This window comes from Schistocerca piceifrons, chromosome 2 (assembly GCF_021461385.2).
Source record: "Schistocerca piceifrons isolate TAMUIC-IGC-003096 chromosome 2, iqSchPice1.1, whole genome shotgun sequence".
Lineage (NCBI taxonomy): Eukaryota > Metazoa > Arthropoda > Insecta > Orthoptera > Acrididae > Schistocerca > Schistocerca piceifrons.
The window spans coordinates 714,920,956-714,933,071 of NC_060139.1; the positions used below are offsets into that span (position 1 = coordinate 714,920,956).

Consider the following 12,116-nt stretch of genomic DNA (forward strand, 5'->3'; position numbering starts at 1 on the left):
CACCTGGGTTGATGTACTCAACGACGAACCTGGGTGCACGAATGGCAAAACGTCATTTTTTCGGATGAATCCAGGTTCTGTTTACAGCATCATGATGGTCGCATCCGTGTTTGGCGACATCGCGGTGAACGCACATTGGAAGCGTATATTCTTCATCGCCGTACTGGCGTATCACCCGGCGTGATCGTATAGGGTGCCATTGGTTACACGTCTCGGTCACCTCTTGTTCGCATTGACGGCACTTTGAACAGTGGACGGTATATTTCAGATGTGTTACGACCCGTGGCTCTACCCTTCATTCTATCAATGCGAAACCCTACATTTCAGCAGGATAATGCACGACCGCATATTGCAGGTCCTGTACGGGCCTTTCTGGATACAGTAAATGTTCGACTGCTGCCGTGGCCAGCACATTCTCCAGATCTCTCACCAATTGAAAACGTCTGGTCAATGGTGGCCGAGCAACTGGCTCTTCACAATACGCCAGTCACTACTGTTGATGAACTGTGGTATCGTGTTTAGCTCCATGGGCAACTGTACCTGTACACGCCATCCAAGCTCTGTTTGACTCAATGCCCAGGCGTATCAAGCCGTTATTACTCCCAGAGGTGGTTGTTCTGGGTACTGATTTCTCAGGTTCTATGCACCCAAATTGCGTGAAAATGTAATCACATGTCAGTTCTAGTATAATATATTTGTCAAATGAATACCCGTTTATCATCTGCATTTCTTCTTGTTGTAGCAATTTTAATGGCCAGTAGCGTAAAATATTTATCATCACTGCCAACATCGAATATGTGTGATCGGAGATGATTATCCATATACGGTGAGGTGACAAGTCATGGCATAGCGATGTTCACATATACAGATGGCGATGGGATCGTGTACGCAAGGTATAAAAGGGCAGCGAATTGGCGGAGATGTCACTTGTACTCATGTGATTCTAATGAAAAGGTTTAGACTTGATTATAGCCACACGACGGGAACTAACAAACTTCGAACAAGGGTTGGTAGTTGGAGCTAGACGCATGGAAAATTCCATTTAGGACATCGTTAAGGAATTCAATATTCCGAGATCCACAGTGTCGAGAGTGTGTCAAGAATGCCACATTTAAGGCATTACCTCTTACCACGAACAACGCAGTGGTCGAAGGCTTTCCCTTAACCCGACCGAGGGCAGCGGCATTTGAGTAGAGTTGTCAGTGCTAACAGACAAGCAACCCTGTGTGAAATAATCGCAGAATCAGTGTGGGACATACGACGAACGTATCCGTTAGGACGGTGCGGCGAAATTTGGGGTTGATGGGCTACGGCAGCAGACGACTGACGCGAGTGCTTTTGGTAAGAGCACGACATCATCAGCAACGTCTCTCCTGGGCTCGTGACCATATCGGTTGCACCATAGACGACTGAAAAACTATGGCCTGGTCTGATGAGTCTCGATTTCAATTGGTAACAACTGATGGTAGGGTTAGAGTTTGAGGCAGAACCCATGAAGCCATGGCCTCAAGTTGTCAACAAGGCACTGTGCAAGCCGGTGGTGGCTCCATAATGGTGTGGGCTGTGTGTACATGGAATGGACTGGGTCCCCTGGATATTCGTCTGCTTCGAGACTATTTGCTGTCATTCGTGGACGTCATATTCTTAAATATTGATGGAATTTTTATGGAAGACAATGTTCCGTGTCACAGTGCAACCGTTGTTCGCGGTTGGTCTGAACAACATCCTGGACAATCCGAGCGAGTGGTTTGGTCACCCGGGTCGCTCGACATGAATCTCATCGAATGTTTGTGGACGTAATCGAGAGGTCAGTTCGTGCACAAAATCCTGCACCGGCAATTCTTTCTCGATTAGCGACGGCTGTAGAGACGGAATGGCCCAATATTTGTGCAAGGGCTTCCAACGAGTTGTTGAGTCCATGCCACGTCGATATGCTGCACTATACCGTGAAAAAGGAGTTCCGGCACGATACTAGGACGTATCCCATGACTTTTGTCACCTAAGTGTAAGAGAACATACAACGAAGTCGCAGCGATACTTTCGAATTTTTTTCGAATAAGAATTTTACTTATAACTTACCTTCAGATGAGGCAGTGATCTATTATCTCACTGAGCAAGTAATCAAGTCAATAAACTAAAAGAAGAAATGATAGTGAAAAGTATTATTAATGTGTGCTATGTGTTATTTAATATGCTTTAGTGCAAACTGCATCTTAATCTGACCTTTTGATGATTCATGTTTGAATTATAATGGAGCGTGCGCATCAGAATTCGCTGCAGTGCACGATGGCCGCCTCCCACGATCGTACCGCTGAGGGCCTGGCGAAATGAAAGTCACTCACGGCGGGGCGGGAGCGAAGTTCATTCTGGAGTATTGGCGCATGTATACTACCGGAAATATGACACAGGTTGATGGGTGGCTGGCAGACAGCCCTCAGCAACACGAGGAATCCCTCTGGAAGAATTCATTTTTTAAGGAAATACCATTACTGTAAAATTATTTCAAGCGATGTTCCTAGAGAGTTGACACTGGAGAAACTAGTGTAGTGCACAATAACATCAAAAATGTAAATATTAGGAATAGTGACTAGTCTGAAGACACAGTCGGCAGAAAAGTTACGAACAGGGGCCACCGTCCATTGTTCGAGGTAGAACGCGTCGGGTGTTGGCTGGGAAAGAACCCGCAACTGATAGCAGTTCCGCCTCAGTGGCGCAGTAAGCTTATTAATATGCTTATGTCGTGCCATTATGTCATCTCTCACCATGCACGCGGTGAGTACGACGATGGTTGTTGTTTGGTGTTGAACTTCCTCAGTGTTGTATTAAATAGTAGCTGATGACCTTCTGTTTGTAATTGTATGGGGCAATATTTTTATCGTCTTGGATAAAACTGTGCGCCTTTTTGCCCAGCAGATTCAAAACTGTCTTGACGTTACATTTTTAAAGTCCTGAACGGTAGGTGCAACATTGTTGTGACCTCAAATGGAAGTCTCTGGTGAGTTAACTTTAAAAGTGGCTCTTATTAATCGGAATCAGCGTCTACTGTACAGACTTCTGGAATTCCAGTGTATGACTATTGTATCTTTGCGTTTTTCTTGTACTGATGTGCACCAAACTAATAGGAGAACGTAGGGTCCTAACAATTTACCATGTTTTTACCGGAGTAGCGTATTATTTGTTTGATTGGTACGAACCTGTTCCTGAGCTGCGTTGTGTTCATGCGAAAATTAACGATGCCACATGAGTTGGAGTGCAGCGTAAGATCGACTACGTACCTGGTAAGCCAGGTAATTTTTAACAAGTGGAGATATGGGGATGGACTAAGAGTACTCGCAACCAAAGAGGTGATAGGTATCTGCTATCGCTCGATAACGGACCCCTGTTATTCTTCCGCTCACGGTTGCAGACAGTTCGTTCTAACATACAATGCCGGAAAAAGTTAGTACACCAGGAAAGACGACGTCGATTTTGATTCGATGACAGTATACGCCACCTTGGGGATAGTAGATGTATTGATAATGATTTCAACGTCGTCCGCCAACAGACAGCCTGGTGGCATAGCTATCAGAGCGCCATCTGCGTCTACCCTTTAATAGGGAATGCTAGCAGCCAGAAGGCCCAGTGTACTGCAAACGTGTGAACCAAGCAAGCAACCACGCGATGGAGACGCATTCGTGCTTCCTACAGCCAACTGAGTGAGTTGGAAAGATGGCAAATTGCGGTCTTCCGAGTGGCAGGATGGTCCTTTCGAACTGCCTCACAAGTTGGACGTGCTGCGCCAGTTGTGTAACGACGCTGGTATCTGTGGTCACGTGAACATTCTCACACATGTAGACGAGGTTCTGGACGTCTACGCTGCTCAGACGCCCGCCAGGGTTGTCGTGTTGTAAGAACAGCAGTGGCAGATCGTACAGCTACCACAACACAGATAAGAGGGCTTGACCGAGCGAGGTGGCGCAGCGGTTAGCACACTGGTCTCGCATTCGGGAGGACGACGGTTCAATCCCTCGTCCAGCCATCCTGATTTAGGTTTTCCGTGATTTCCCTAAATCACTCCAGGCAAATGCCGGGATGCTTCCTTTGAAAGGACACGGCCGACTTCCTTCCTCGTCCTTCCCTAATCCGATGAGACCGATGACCTCGCAGTTTGGTCCCTTCCCCCAAACAACCCAAACCCAACCCATAAGAGGGTTTGTGAACTCAGGCGTCTCAACACGAACTGTTGCGAACCAGTTATTAGCGGTGGGATTACGGGCACGCACATCTCTAGCCCCTCTTCCACTCAAGCCACAGCATTCTATGGTGCCGTCAGAAGACCACTTGAAAGGTAGAACGGCCAGCCATGGTCCTCAGCAATGAAAGTAGATTCTGCCTGGATGCAAGGGATGGTCGTTTGCGCATGTGACGTAGCCCTGGTGAGCGCTGTCACGAAGAGTGCATTCATCCAAAACACTCAGGCCCCACCGCCAAGCCTTACAGTCTGGAGTGTGATAAACTACAACTCTCGTTCACCTGGGTGTTTCTGCAGGAGACGTTAACCAGCGCTCAGGAGGTGCAGAATATTGTTAGACCCATTCTTTTACCGTTGTCGCAAAAGGAACATGATGTGTTGTTCCAGTGGATAATGCTCACCCACACACTGCCTGTAAACCTCAATGTGCTCTGAAAGGCGTGCAGTAACTTTCTGGGCAGCAAGATCTATGGACTTGCCTCCAATTGAGCATGTGTGAGATATAATAGGACGAGAAGTGACTCGTGCGACTCGTCAACAAACAACTCTTATTGAACTATGTGAGCAGGTCGAACGCGTGCGTAACACATCCCAGGCCAGCATTCGCTATCTGTGCGGTCGACTGGATGCCAGAATCAGCGCCTGCATTGCCGTACGTGGAAGGTAGTATGGCTAGCATGGCTTAATACCTGGTACCTCAGAACCGCTTGTGCTACTGACCTGTGAATGCAATCATTTCTTGTCGTCAATGTGCACTGTTGCAACAATAAATCCTGAATGAACTGGAAACCTCTAAAAGGGTGTAATAACTTTATTTCCGGCGGTGTTTGTTGCAGACTTGTTTTCGATCGTATTCCTCCTATCTGCCTTAACCGATGTACAAATTATTAGGTCTGAGATATTAGTTCTGAGATATCAGAGCAATGCGGTTCATAACCTATATAGTAAAACAATTAGTAGTGATTGGACAGTGAGGTTATAACGTTTCAGACTGTTGCAGTTGTTTATAACCGCTAGCACCTAGAAAGTCTTGTTTCCTCTTCCAAATTTATATCACATGCACCTTAAATTATTAAAGATTTATTGATTACTTAGTACAAGTACCAAGTTTTTACAACGGAAAGGAATATCTAAAGTCTCAAAACCATCTTTTATTATCCATCTTCTTCCATATGCTGACGATATCATCTTTCTTGCCTTCATTTCTACCCTATCCTCCTCCTCAACCCCTAAAGAAAGTTCTAAACTTCCTCCAGTGTTACCTTCCATGTGACACCACTTCATTCTATCGTTTTCCAAGGAGAGAATTCTCGTCAACACGAGGCACGTTCCTATACGAATACTTGGTTTTGAAGTGCGCCCATCGCCAGCAAGATCCTCAGACCTGACTCCAACAGAATGTGCGTGAAGCCAGTTAGGACGTCAACTCCACCACAGTGCCAGCAGCAAGGATAAGAAGGACCAGTTACAACAGTTGTGTGGAGCACCTTGTCTCAGGAGAGGATACAAAATCTCTTCCAACAGAGTCATAGCCTGCATCTCGGCCAGGGCACGTGCAACGTCATACTGATAAGTTGGCTCATACTGCCAAATTCTTAGTAAATCTGACTCGATATTCTAATCATTGAAAGAACATCACATCCCCTCTCAACCCGTGAAATTTCATTTCATTTCCACCTGCCCCTCTCGGTGCTTATTTTTTTCTTATTTTTTCTAGGCAGTGTATTATTAAGTGAGCGACTGAACGCCCGTGGTTTCACTTTCATCACCAGGTGCTGTCAATTTTTTCTTCGAGAATTTCTAAGAATATGCCTTAAACAATGCTTCTCAGTGCCGTCCTGCTATTATCGTCATGCTGACGAAAACATTTTTGTTCTGGCGTCATTGGTAGGAAATATTGCAGGAATTCACTGTTAACACCAGCAACATAAATCTCAGCGTAAAGTTCGCTGTGGAAATAGAGAAGGAAAGACAGTTACTCTGCTTAGGTGCTCAAGTTGAGCGGAAGTTAGACGGTTGGCTTGGGCGCTCTTTGTGCTGTAAACCTACTCACACAGAGCATAAGTGAACGTTTAGAATTTCTGTCTTCCTCCCCAAAAGAGAGCTTCGCCGAAGACTCTGATACAAAGTTAAAAGCATATCGTGCGAGAACATATTGGCCGTGGCATCAATCATCTAAGCTCTGTGCTCAGACAGAATGACTATCGGGAACATAAAATAGTCTGATCTCTCCGGAAAAAGCAAATCTATATCTATTCAAGCAACACCACAAAATTAGCAGATGGCTATCCTTCCGTTCTGTGAAACAACGCCAAGTGAAGTGGATGAAGTTTAAACTGATGTTGGAGTACAAACTCTTTCGGACGCCTAAGAAAACCAGAGACGTTGCGCCCTGTGCAGGATAGCCATTGCCTCAGAGTCCCAGGTAACAACAGTATTGCAAGGGAATAAGGCGATATTTATATAGGACAGTCTACTCGAACCTTGCTCACCGCTATACTGAACATCAGCAACACATAAAGTACAGAAACATAGAAAGATGAGGCGGAGAAACTGAATAGGTTTATTTGCCATATTATACATAGTAACGAAAACAAAGACGCTGGAGTCACGTGTCAGTGTTGGTGCAAAGTAATCTTTGGTTTCAGTAGACACTACTTTATCAGCTACGCCTGTGTCATTCTGCTGTTTCTTCGACAGTCGGTTGCTTTACTGACCGCGACAGTGATTCTCGATAGCTTGCATTATCATGGAGAATTACCACGATACGAATATTTAATAAAATAATAAAATTTATTTATTGCTTCATACAGCTGCTTCGATACTACTCAGTATTTGTCAAATTACGCCCTAGCTACGCCTGTGTTTCGATACCTTGAAGCGTTTATGAGGTACGTCCTTGGAGTGAAATCAACACAACTGAAGCACATTTTATTTTATTTTATTAATATTTTTTTTAAACGAAAGTAGTGATGGCAAACTGTTTGCTTGCGATTCCCCGAGAGAATAGATTGTACTGTAACAGAGTATAACGAACGTATGAAGAGATTAACAACGCCAATCACAGCTTATGTAGATATCTCTTATGTAGTCTGTGTAAACAAGTGTTAATTAGTATTAACGGTCGCTGTACTCCACATGCTTATGCTGGTGTTGAAATGCTGCGGGAGCTTAGGTAAATCGCTGTCTCCACGAGTTACATAAATCTCATTTTCTTCTCGAATACATTACACCATTCCGGTAAAACAAAAAAACACGGTTTTCAGTAGCAGGAAGGAGTCACTTTCTAAATCTGAAGCTAATTATGGATTGTCACAGTTTCAGAATAATCATATTCAAAGGGGGAAAGGCTAAAGTAATGAAAACCAGAAATACAGGCTCAAAGGCATGACTGACTGACTGACCATATCCTTTTCAATATTTAACATGTCTTTATTGTGACCGTATTCTATTGTTTAGGGACTTTACTTTTGGACTTCGAAAATGGTGAATAATAAACGAATAGTCCCAGCAGCTACCAGATACAACATATAAAAGAAACTAAACAGCCATATGATATTTTCCAGATGTGGGCAGAAGTCTAATCCTGGTTGTTAGTAGTTGAAACGTTCTATTCGCCCGTTCTCGGAGTTTACGTGGTGTCGTGCGAAATTCCATTCACACATTGAATCATTCTAAATAGTGGTCGCCGGCCTCAATTTAACTCACGAGGCAGTATCAAACTTCTCACTGCTACGAAGCCGTAGAGCAATCAGACCAGTTTCAGAAAGTTTCAGAGATCTACCCACTGCACTGCAATTTGTAAACCGCTAACAGTTCATACGCCGCCTCCAACTGGCCATTACTAATTCTAATCGATAATCGCCACAAACACAAAACAGTAATACGGTCCAACGCCAGTACATCAAGACACACGCAAAACAGAACACTCAAATTGCCATGGAAACAAATGAAATTTATTTGCTTCAGTTAAACCTCACCATGTCAATTTTGTTGAGTTAACGTTAGCTTCAGTTAGTTAACGGATCCACTTCCTGATAAAAGATGCGTCTACCTATTGCTCATTGACATGCTCATTAAAAGGCAACACTCACGTAGAGAACCGGAAAAGGGCTGCAGAGAATTCCGCGTCTGCACACGGTATTGTACTTCTGATCCTTGTAATCATTTTGTATGTGAAAAGTAGCTTTTACTCACGAAGGATCACTTCAGTCAAAAACCAACACCCCCTACAGGTCTCACGTCTTGCAACTCAACTCCACAAGGTTGGGCTTTCAGTAAATTTCTCATCGACGTCGGGAGCTCCAGAAACAATCTGCGTATTTATACTGTTAAATTTGCAGCCATTTTCCCTCATCTCCTGCTTCAGTTTACTTCACCATATCGATAGCAAACAATTCCATATTTTTCAGCTTAATGTTTTATTTCAGTGGTCCCACTGAAAATGCCTAGCATGAACAAACGAAACATATTTGGTACATTCACATAAAACATTGAGTTGCAATAGATATAATTCATTCTCGTCTACTTGAGATGGTTAAGGATGCAGGGAACCGGGACTACTGAGACCAGACTCAGCAGAATAAGTAAACGGTTTCATTACAGTACAGCAAATTTACATCAAGGATACACTGGTAACCTGAGCCCATTTTTGAAATAATACAGTTACTGTACTGTAACGCATCCCCCTCCCCCCTAATCAAAATATTAGGAAGGCGGCAATAAGGAATAATATGAAGGAGTTATTTAAATGCACCCAAAAACAGAAGAGACCACTTACCAAATTATGGTCAAAACACCAATAATGCAAAAAAGTTTAGAGTCGCCAATAAGTAACAATATAAAGAATTATTTAAATGCGCCCTAAAAGAGATTGGACATCTTTTAAAAACATTAGTAACGCAAAGTAGTTTAAATTACAACCAAGTGTTTGCCGACGAAGGACGCCAAAAGTTCGGCTTGAAAAGTTGGTCAGAAGTCGGTATTTACGTTCTGCGTCGGAAGACACCACTTTTACATGGGTAGAGTACAATGAGGTATAAGAGCTTTAAAACAGAGAAACAATACTAACATACACAGAATAGCATCTTAAATAGGTACATTAAAGTTAAGGTACCACTTCTGTCTCCTTTTCCTTTTACCATTCAAGAACGCAAATCAATTTTCCAAATAAATCAAGTGCCAACTCAGAGGATTAATAACCAAAACAACCTAATGTGACATCCTAACAGGGTGTAGATACAGTTACTAGAAACACCCAAGGCACACCAAAGTTACCACTGGCACTCCCGGCCACCCATCCAGAAACACCGTTCCAAAGAATTCCAGATCACAGAACAGATGCCAGCTTACGAAAAAGATATCGATGGGAACATATCACTAAGTGATAAAGTATAATTTCACGTATTAGCATTCAAGCCTTTTGGCCAATCAGACGTAGTAGCCATATGCAGGCAGTGTCATCGGTCAATTCCCGTTTTCGCTCATATCACTCCACCAAAAAATGCTGCTCCCAGTAGGGCCTTTGTTTCCAACAGATACCTGAAACATTTCCCATCCTACTAAAACCACCAGGACTTTTAGAAGGATTACAGAAAGGCTGGACCAAGATCTCCAACTGGAGAAAGCATACTTCACCCAAACACCGGTGACTGGCTCTGGCGAACACGGCCAGAAAATATGTTACGTAGTCTGTGTTCATATTTGTGTGAAACTTGGCTTAGTTACAGCTTCCATAAAAATGAATCGTAGCGAAATGGATTCTTATTTTGGGAATCAGGACTGACGTCAATTATTTGTGACAAATGAAAATCTGTGCCAGACCGGGACTCGAACCCGTATTTAGGCTCATCGCGAGGTCACGTTAACCAGTTTCTTATTTTTTTAATTTTTTTAAAATGATCATCCTTGCGCAGGGGCTACACTAATCTTCTTCGTATCGTTTAATTAACTTGGTATATGCACCGCCGAAGCAAGTACGCAAGTTCAGCCCTCCGAGCACGCCTGCAGGACCGATCCAAAATTCCATAAGTCACGGAGTCCACATATATGTCTGAAGGTCACTGTAATGTGAAGGTACAGACATTATGACTATCAATGTTGAGAAGTGCACAATGTGAAATTCGTATCAAGCAAAGCTTTAAGTGGTTGATTTCCCAGTTCGGATATACAGGTCTAGGTTGTGTGGTTCCACTAAAGCGATTAAGCCGAACTCAATAATTGTTTCATTGAAAAGGCCACTCCTGATTTCGTGCTCCATCTCTCCTACATGAGCTTATGCTATACCTGGTATGGTCTTATTGTAAAGCTCTCTCTTTTTTCCTTTCTTAGAAAAATTCACATGAAACGATTATTCTGCCTTTAGTCAGAGTTATAGGCATTTCGGGTCTAACGTCCACGAATTCTTTTTTTTCGCTGTGTGTGGTCAGCAGACCAATACAATCAGAAAATTACTTTAGTCGGAACAATCTCTTTCGGCGCTTCAGTCCGGAAGCGCGCTGCTGGTACGGTCGAGGGTTCGAATCTTGCCTCGGGCATAGATGTGTGTGATGTCCTTAGGTTAGTTAGGTTTAAGTAGTTCTAGGTTCTAGGGGACTGATGACCACAGATGTTAAGTCCCATAGTGCTCAGAGCCATTTGAACCGATCTCTTTCGGGCGATACATTCTTCTGCGGTGAGTGTACTGGGCGTTGTGCTGCATTTCGGCCTTGATGTAGCCAGCCTTGACCGTCTGCCGCCGCCGCCGCAGCAGCAGCAGCAGCAGCACGCGGGTCGTGCGTGACACTGTGTGCCCTGCAGCCGGAAGCGCGTCGTCTGCCTGCGTCGTTTTCAAAACCTGTACCACCGGCTGTCTACATCGCAGGCGCCCGCTCAGCACTTCTGCCCTGGCTTACCATTAAGAGGCGTTCGAGTGCAGTTACAAGGTGCCAAGCTACGATCATGGAACATCGCGAGGTTATCATTTCTTCTCTATATGCTCTTCCATCAAACCGACGCATTTTCGCCAACGATGGACGACCTAGAGACCTTAGTTATTGCAGCCTGATTTTGAGTGATAGGGAATCGCCTAGGGTCAAAAATTACCCCGTCGTTACTGATACCTCAAAGTTGCTCCATATATGACTGTGTTATCTCTAGAATCAGGCAGAGTGTTGTCGTGGGACAAAAATACTGCCGTATCCTTGGGCAGTACACTCCTGTGACGATTTGGTCCTTACGAGAATAAACTGTTACCACCATACTATGATAATCCCAAAAAACACTCAGTTGATGGTTGCGTATTCACCTTGACGGACGGTTCCGAATCCACACGTTGGCTCGCTTCGCTACTATGCCTGAGGAGCCATAGAAATATACCCAACAACCGCACATAGTAATTAGGCGGCTACAGAAGTCGTCTGAATGGACCTGATGCAGCTGAACACTTCTACTGGAACCTCGGTTTCGTTGGATATTGAAATGGTGGTGAGTTGTCACAGAAGCCAGCAGATGTCGCCCTTTCTCACGCTCATGATGTGCAACATGTTGAAAATTGTTCCATGACTAATTTTCACTTTTTCCACTATCGCTTCGGTTGTGATACGCCACGCTTGGGGTCCAGTACCTCCATCTCAGCACTAATTGAAACAGTTTATACGCCGCTTCAAGCTTTTTGCCTACCAAGAAAGTCAGTTTTGACCGCTGGAAGGGAGGATATTGTGGAGACATGGCTTAGCCACAGCCTGGGGGATGTTTTCAGAATGAGTCTTGGAGCAGCTAGGTTGGTCGGGTGTTCGCGTGTTACTGCCATGAGTATCTATGGTAAGTGGATGAAGGACGGTGAAACGGTGAATAAGCGACAGGGTGTTGGACGGCCACGCCTCATCACAGACCAAGGAAGTCAGAG

The 12,116-nt window shown here is 44.2% G+C and overlaps 1 non-coding gene across 1 annotated transcript; it reads right to left on the reverse strand.

Moving 5' to 3' along the window:
* Nucleotides 1-10,104: 10,104 nt before the first annotated feature.
* Nucleotides 10,105-10,210, reverse strand: LOC124778178. The gene has a single exon (XR_007015882.1). It is a non-coding gene; the product is annotated as a U6 spliceosomal RNA (small nuclear RNA).
* Nucleotides 10,211-12,116: the final 1,906 nt, after the last annotated feature.